This window comes from Lactuca serriola, chromosome 9 (genome assembly GCF_051521515.1).
Source record: "Lactuca serriola cultivar US96UC23 chromosome 9, Lser_US96UC23_V15, whole genome shotgun sequence".
Taxonomy (NCBI): domain Eukaryota; kingdom Viridiplantae; phylum Streptophyta; class Magnoliopsida; order Asterales; family Asteraceae; genus Lactuca; species Lactuca serriola.
This window is the reverse complement of record NC_136416.1, coordinates 177,483,420-177,492,202: the sequence shown is the minus strand read 5'-3', so window position 1 is coordinate 177,492,202 and position 8,783 is coordinate 177,483,420. Positions and strand designations below refer to the sequence as shown.

The 8,783-nt window shown below is 33.7% G+C and overlaps 1 long non-coding RNA gene across 1 annotated transcript; it reads right to left on the bottom strand.

Annotated features, from left to right (window-relative positions):
* Window positions 1-824: 824 nt before the first annotated feature.
* LOC145075026 (uncharacterized) lies at window positions 825-2,675 on the bottom strand. The gene is made up of 3 exons (XR_013692260.1): window positions 2,543-2,675; window positions 2,371-2,447; window positions 825-974 (listed from the first exon to the last, which is right to left on the bottom strand). It is a non-coding gene; the product is annotated as an uncharacterized LOC145075026 (long non-coding RNA).
* Between the last annotated feature and the right edge of the window lie 6,108 nt (window positions 2,676-8,783).

Below are 8,783 nucleotides of genomic sequence, written 5' to 3'. Positions count from 1 at the left end.
TCGCAATTTCAATTTATGAAATTTATAGCAACACTTCTAGGGAATTTTTGTAGTATGACTCATACTGGGTCCCCCTATAATCACATAGTGTACACAAATTATATATAATCAGCACTAAATAGATCTTCGAATATGTGATCGTACTCTAAGTCGACAACCAAACAAGGCACATGAAATAAAGCTAAATCGCAAATTCTAACTCTATAAAACTTTAATTATATCTAACTCTAACGTATACACTTAGTAATTATAGATCTACAAGTAAAAGTCCTTTATTTGCACATGATTGATTCCAGTAAGAAAGACCTTGAATATTGTTGTTCGAGTGTTACAATGTCATAAAATACTCCTATAGTATTTTTACATTATGTTTGGTTCTAGAGTTCTTCTGGTATATAGATTGGGTAAGTTTTAGACTTGTTGCAATACCACAATCACACCCAAACACATGTTAGTCGTATCTTATAGTTGATGAGGCTACATTTATCCTAGATATGATTACATAACTATCCAGGTTTAACTGTAGTGTCCAACATCTAAATACTATTATGTAGTTCTTACTATGATATTGTTTCTTGTATGTATGCATGTTAGTATACTTTTTATAAAATACTTAGATTTTAAAAGTATACTTTTAGTCAGAGTGCTTCAACCCCATTGTATTTATACTTGTATATCTTTTGTGGTTTGATATACTTAGTTCACTATAAACAACCTGGCTCTAATACCAATCTGTCACACCCCCGAACCAGAACGGCGGAAACGTTCGGGGGCGGATGATGTCATGTACAGTATCAGAACAATTGCATTAATAGTAATCAAAGTACAACAACCATTACATTTATACAATATAGTTTTACATTCATGTTCAAATCAATGTATGCTTAACACCAAAATATATAGCAAAAGTTAAAAGACATGAGTCTATGAAGCTCCGTCTTCTCAAAACCGGTGGATACTTGTTAACTGATTTCCTGAGAATACAAGTAGTTTTGAACATAGTGTCAATAATTAAGTTGGTGACTTCATAAGCATGTTTGTAACTGAAATCTATCATTTGTTCCTTCAAAATGATGTAAGTATGTTTTCCTAGAAAATCGTATATTTTCTGTTATATTGTGATGTAGTCTTAATACCCTAAGACCAAAATGTGTAAATGTTATTGTACTTTGAGATAGGATAATGTAGTTTTAATTTACATAAAACCATGAAAATTATGTTTTCTTTGTATTGGAATGGTATTATGTATTTGTACTTGTATAAAAACTATGTATTTGTAAGTGCCTGGATGCACGAGCTGTACTTGTAAAATACTGTATTATAGTTTTATTATTTAATAAAACTATTGAAGTTTTTTACTTATTCATACACTAATCGTATTGTTCTTAACCGTTCTTGATGACATAAGATGGCCTGAACACGACGTACTTCAAGCGTCGCAATCAGTACGACATTTGTCGCCCCAGGCCTGCGTGACTAACTGTAGCGAATAGTTAAGGTGCGGGATTGTCACTCTCATATAGATCTATGCACAAGTGTGACTCTCTCCCTCCAGGAGACTTTGCTTATAATTTCAGGACTTGGTTGGTACTTAGATAAGTATGTGAAGTGTGTCTCACAAATGCTATATTGACGGTTACGTGTAGAATAATGAAAAGTTACTTTGTAATGCATAAACTGTAATTATATCTCATAAACTATATTTATTAAAGATTATATGTTTGTTTTCCATATTGTATTGTGAATATGTAAAGTATAGCGTATGATCCATGAACTATACATGTTATAGTTTATATGATTGTTTTCCGTTTTGTATCTCAACTGTGTTAAATGATATGTAGGTTCCATAAACTATACCTATTATAGTTTATATGTATGTGTTTTACTAAAATGAAAACCTTTGTATTCTTAATAATTCGGCACGTTTAAATTGTAAAATCCGTGATACGGTTGTTCCATGAAATTCAACATTTATGTCAAAATGGTACTTAAATAGATTGGAAAAATAAAATTTTTGTTTAACAAGTTTTAACTATTTTATACTGATATAAATATAATATTTATATAACTATGATTAAATAGACAGTCGAATAAATAATTTTTCCCCAAGCCCACAACCAAACAAAGAACAGGAAATGGAGCAAAATTATCAATTCTAAGCCTGTTGAACCTTAATTATAATATATATATATATATATATATATATATATATATATATATATATATATATATATTAATAACAACCACGATTGACAAAATATTGAAAACATTTAGATATTAACAGAAAATTTATTGTGTTACACTTGTATCTCCCCCCCCCCCCCTCCTAAAACAGTGAAAAATCATGAAAACATAGGGGTATGAACTCACCTAGGGTATGTGTTATTGGTTGGCAACGATGAGGTTGCGATGATTCCCGGGTTAAAACATGTTTTAACAAATGTAACCTAATAATATTATACACACGACATTGTATTTAAAATTAGTGAAATCAATGAATAATAAAGTGTTATATTAACACTAAATAATATATGATACTTACCGAAACTTGTAATTATTTGGAAGAAGATGACCTTTTGGAGTTGTTAACCATTAACTTTTGAGAGAACAAGGAAATTTGAATTTGAGAGTGTTTGGTATTGTTTTCGTTCACTATGAAATGGGTTTTGAAAATGTTCCTCAATCGTGTGTGTGTGTGTGTGTGTATATATATATATATATATATATATATATAGATATATGTATATGTATATATATGAGAAAAGGATAAAGTGAGGAAATGAGAAGTCACACATACGTTCAAATATGTATTTAATCTTCTAAAATAATGTTCCACCGCTTGAAAATGAGTTCTCGGTCAAGTAGTTAGCGGTCCGAAGAAGGGCTGTCGGTGGGTTATTCTCAGCCACAAAGAGGATCTCAGTCTGAGGGGAAACCTCCTTCACATGATTTTGGTGGAGTAGTTTTCGGTGCTTACAAACTAAAGGATTTTGGTTCATATTAAATCACCAAAAAGGGTGATTGTGGTCCATTCTTTGAGTTTTCAATCCTCCTACATGGTTTTGCCCCCCCCCCCCCCCCCCCCAAATCGAAAACTTCACACTTAATAATACTTCACTATTAAGAATATTTCATAACTAAGAAAGCTTTACCATTAAGAAAATCTTTACAATTAAGCAAATTTTAATAAAGTTTTACTAATTTAAGTTATTTTTGATCTTTGACTTTTGTTGACTCATAATGTTTTATATAAACATATACTTGCATGTTTTTTCAATATAAGTATCTATAACTTATATAAGCATTGTTTTCAATGTGTAAATATATATATATATATATATATATATATATATATATATATATATATATATATATTAACATATATAAGTATGTATTGTTGGCATCTTAAATTTCTTATTGTATTATTGTTATGGTGTTAATTCACTTGTATACGTTTGTAGCTTAGACTTTTATTTGAACAAGTTTGACTTACATTGACTTCAAATAACGAGTTGTCACAGGATTGATTGTTACTACTAGTTAACAAGAAAGGTATTCATCTAAACCCCAATATATATATATATATATATATATATATATATATATATATATATATATAGATTTCTATTTTATATAGTAGATTTAGGGTTCTTGATTTGGAAAATTAATTTGCATGTATAACTTGTGAAAAACCTAGATCCAAAGCAATTAGGGTTGCATGTGCACTTAGGACTGTTGTAATGCTCAAAACCCATCAGTTGTATCAGAGCTTAAGGGAGTTTTCTATTATATTTGATGCAATTGTAATTTGTTCAAAGCTGGATCAAAATCGTTTTTGCTCACCGTGTGTTGAACTCGACAAGTCCATGCCCTGACTCGACGACTTGATTCGTCTGTTGGCAGATTTTTCGGATTTCAGGAATAAATTAGATCAGGATAATTGCCTAAAATTGTTTTAACTGTTTAAAATCGTTTTTTCTGATATGGTAATGGATATCCTCATCTAATTAAAAAAATAATGGTCAAATTTTAAGATAATGCTCAAAATTATATGATTAGTTTAATTATTTAAAATTTGATCTAGAAGTTTTGAAAAGTTTCAAAATTTCCCCTCAAGTTTTGGAATTTAATATTTAATTAAAAGTTTAATTTTGAAATATTAAATTCTAAAACCCTAGTATTTTAAAAGTTTAAAATACAACCCTTATACTATTATAATATTAAAAGATTAATATATATATATATATATATATATATATATATATATATATAGATATAGATAGATAAGATGAGTAAGTCTACCGTTAGTATAAAATGACCGTCATTGGATATCCATTCTTACCCACCACAATCTTAGTGGAGGGTCGTTAGCCGAACGGGTAGGATAGTACGTTAATTCCTCATTAATAAGTATAATGAAAATTATAAAATAACTAGATGTTTTTATAAATTCTCAATCTTAGTTACATTAGGAAAAATGTAAAAATGATGCTAGCCCGTGAAATTGCACTTTCCACCTTATCAAGTCGTTAGTGGAGTGTGTGTGGTTAACCGACACACTAACTTGGACTAACAATTGTGGCAAAGGGTATCTCGAGAATTACCATAGATCAATGGAGCGTTGTGGTTAACCGGCACATTGATTAGGTGGTAAATGAACTCGAGAGTCCCAAGCTAATTTGCATGGTTATTCACACCTTGTTTGTGATCCTCGGTATCCCAGCCACCAACATGAAGGGCATAATCAAGATTAAACATGCCATTGAAAAGTTCAATGAATCTCAAAAGAATCTAGGAATTTCATTTCACTTAAAACCTAATTCTTCATTTCATTTTTCGTGGTGGAATTGGTAAATCTTCATTTACCTACATTCAAATAATTTGCAATTGGATTACGGCATCCCTTTTCCGAACTGTGAATTAGTGTTTTGGGTCCTAGCCTTAATATTTCATTTGGGTATTATATTACGTATTCTTTATCTAATCAAAAATGTGTTCTTTTTCTTTTTCAGATGTCTGGGTCAAACAATGCTTGTGGCTCAAACTACAACTCCTCACACTCCTTTTCTCTTATGAACATTTATGCGAGGATCATCTTCGATGGATCCAATTTCAATGATTGGATTCGCAACATTCAAATGTCCTTGCGATATGAAGAGAAGGAATATGTTCTCGACAAGAAACTGAACAAGATCGATGAAACCACATTTACTCCTAAACAAATAGTTGAGTATAGGGCTCACGAGAAGGACACGACAAAGGTGTCGTGTATTATGGTAGCCGCTATGAGTCCTGAGCTGCAACGGTTCTACAAGGACTACTGGCCTTACGAGATGTGCCAAGACTTGAAGGAAAAGTATCATCAAAGTGCGCGTCAAGAAAGGTACGAGATTGTCGCCTCGTTGATAACATCCAAGATGAAAGATGGAGAGTCCATCACGAGCCACTTGCAAAGAATGCAAAGATATCTGGATCGTTTGCTCAAGTTGAATGTCAAATTTGACGGAGAGTTGGCCATTGATATTATCCTCCACTCTTTACCTCCTTGTTATGATTAGTTCAAGATGACTTATCATATGAACAAAGAGGAAGTCACTTTGAGCAAGCTTCAAGTTTTGTTGACAATTGCTAAAGTGGACTGAAAGGCAAAGCTATCAAGTCCAGTCCTACTGTTGCTGCCCCAATCCTTGCCATAGGACATGGAAAAGGGAAAAAGAGGAAAGCTCTCTTTAAGAACCATAAGGGAAAGTCCTATGATGGATCTTCTTCAAATGGATCCAAAGGTAAAGTCGGTTCTATCACCCCCTCATTCAATCCTAAAGAAGCAATGTGCTTCTACTTTCACGAGAAGGGGCATTACAAATGAAGCTGCCCGAAATACTTGCAGGACATCAAGGACGAGAAGATAAAGCCCTCCTTCGTGGGTATTTATATTATTCAATCTAATCATTCATCACATGCTAGCTCTGGGGTCCTTGATAGAGGATGTGGTTTTCACATTTGTTCTAATTGGTAAGGGCTAAGAAGAAGTACAGATATGGAGCATGGGAAGATGAACCTAATAACGGAGAATAGGAAATCGTCAGTAGTCACCAAGATCGGGATTTACTCTTTAGTGCATAGTAGTGGGTTAGGATTAGACTTTAATGATTGTTGCTACTCGTAAGAAATGACGATGAATATTATTTCTTTTCATGGTTTGTACAGACAAGGTTTTAGATTTTCATTTAACAATGAAGTTGGGTCTATTAATGCTTTCTACAATGGTACTTTTTATTTTGAAGCTGTTGGGCTTATTATGTTGCGTCTTGGGCTCGTTTTCAGTCCAGTTTTGTCACTGGTTTGGGCCTGTCGAGCCGTGTGTTTTGTTTTAGGGTTTAGTATATAAGTAGCATGCATCCAATCTTATCATTAACTCTTTTCGTTATCATTCTCATTGATTGTATTTGTAAAACCCTAGCTCACCTCTACAGTGGAAGTTCTTTATCGAGCTCTGCTGAGGTGTGACTATATTGGAATCATTATGCTCTATTTTGATTCAACTTGTGTTTACATTGTTTTGTTAATTGTTTTCTATTAACCTGTTGAAGATCTAAAACAATCTAAAGAGTTTTTCAACTCATCAATTGGTATCAGAGCAGGAGACTATGTAATCTATACACATCTCTACTGTCAAAGAAGGTTTCAGGGTTTTCCGCTGATATTGATGTCTATTAGAAGCCGTCATCTTGTTATTGACATGGTTCTTGGATTTCAATTTTACCCAAACTTTGTTTACAAGTCTGATCTTGAACAGTTGTTTCGTAATATCATCATGTCACACGATGAATCCAACACAAACCCTATTAATATTTCCAACATCATTGGATCCACAACTAGGATTCCCATTCTATATACTCAGGATTACGAAGTATGGACGCATCACTTTGAAAACTATGTGATCGGTTCTGAAGACAATGGGTATTTGATCTAGGAAGCGATCACTATAGGTCCGTTCGCTCACTCTGGCACAGATCGAATCATAAAACTCAAAAGGAGTACAACCAACTTATGGTAGATGTTAAAGATGTTCCTCAAGATGAAAAGGATAAGTTTGTATGCAATATTAAAGCGCTTAGAATGATCATATTTTCCCTATAGTCTGACACCCTTTGGTTGGTTAGCTCATGCATGACGGCAAAAGAGGTTTGGGACAGGCTGAAAGAGTTGTATTCTACCGATGAGGATCTTGAGCATTCGATCTAGACTCTATTGCTTTCAGAGTTTGGAGACTTCAAGCAAAAACCTGAAGAGAAGCTTATTCAAGCCTTTGATCGCTTTAATCATATTCTTAGCAAAATGATAAAGCATGGCATAGAGATGAAAGTTATTGAGCAGAAGGTCACATTCATGAATGGCCTAAGATCTAAATGGATGGTTGTAGTGTCTACTGTAAAGGCCCATGAACAATTCAAGGCTTACTATTTGGCGAAGCTAGTGGGGATACTGAAGTCACATGAAGGTGCCGTGACTAAAGAAACAAATGTGGTTTCTAGCATGGGTTCCTTGGCTCTAATTTCCAAAGGAAAGAATACAGTTGAGGACGAAGAAGATTTAGATCTTTTTGAACTTGATTTGACCAATGAAGAGTATGGTTTGATGGTTTCAAACCTAAAGAAGTTCATTCGCAGAAAGTTTCCCACCAATAAGAACCGAAACTGGAAAGGAAACTACAGTTCCGAAAAGGTAAAGAAGGAACCGAAGATCACTCCCCAACAAGAAGAACCGAAGAAAGAGAGCAAGATGTCAAGTGACTTAGGATTTATTTGTCAATTTGGTTGAGGCAAAAACCATTTTGCCAAGGACTGTATGTTGAGAAAGATGATAGAGAAGAATGAGAGTGAAGATGATGAAGCATACTACCTGCGAAAGCTAGAAGAGATTAAGAAGAAGAAAGTTGCTGCAAATAACACTATGAATGTTCTTATTGTGCAGGAAAATGTTGCAGATGATGAGTTTTGTGGTGTTAAAGTCTGGTCTACTGACTTAGAGGATGAAGAAGTGAGAAAGCCTACACATGGCAGGGCTTTCGTGGCAAAAGAAGATGAGTATGCTGCTGAAGGAAAGTGTTTGATAGTGACAACTGGAGTGTCACAGATGAGGGGTTACACCACTGATGGGGGTCAAGAAGAAGCGAAGGAACGAGAAGACAGGTGCTTCGCTGCCAAGCCTATTGGAGAGTAGATCAATGAGTGCGATCCATTGATCAAGAAGGTACAATCTATTCTCGAATCATTAAAAATCCCTGTCACAAACTATGAAAAAGAATTGAACGGATTAAAATGTAAATTTTCTAGTTTAAGTGCTAGTTTTGCCCAAAATCGCCTCACAAATTATAATCTAACTAATCAACTCAGCAGGGTGTCTTTGAACAGTGAGGAGAGGCGAATATGGATTGAGCAAAAGGAGAAAGAGTTAATTAGAATTACGGATGAGACAATTGATTTGCAAAGGGATAATTTGAATCTTTTGAAACAGAGAAATGTTTTTTGTTTATTTGCTAAACATTTATATTCCAATATCACTCAGTTGCATCTGGATTGTGAAATAGGCTGGAAAAATCACAGTATGATTCTTCCTTTCCTTGAATTAAAGGACGACGAAACTGATGTTGATGCCTAGGATTGTGAAGTTGTTGTCTCGTCTGATGATGTTTCTCCTGGCTATAAAATTTGTCTTGACAAAATTGAATCTTTTATCCAGTCCAAAGACCACAAGGACATGCTTAAGAATTAATTGGACGA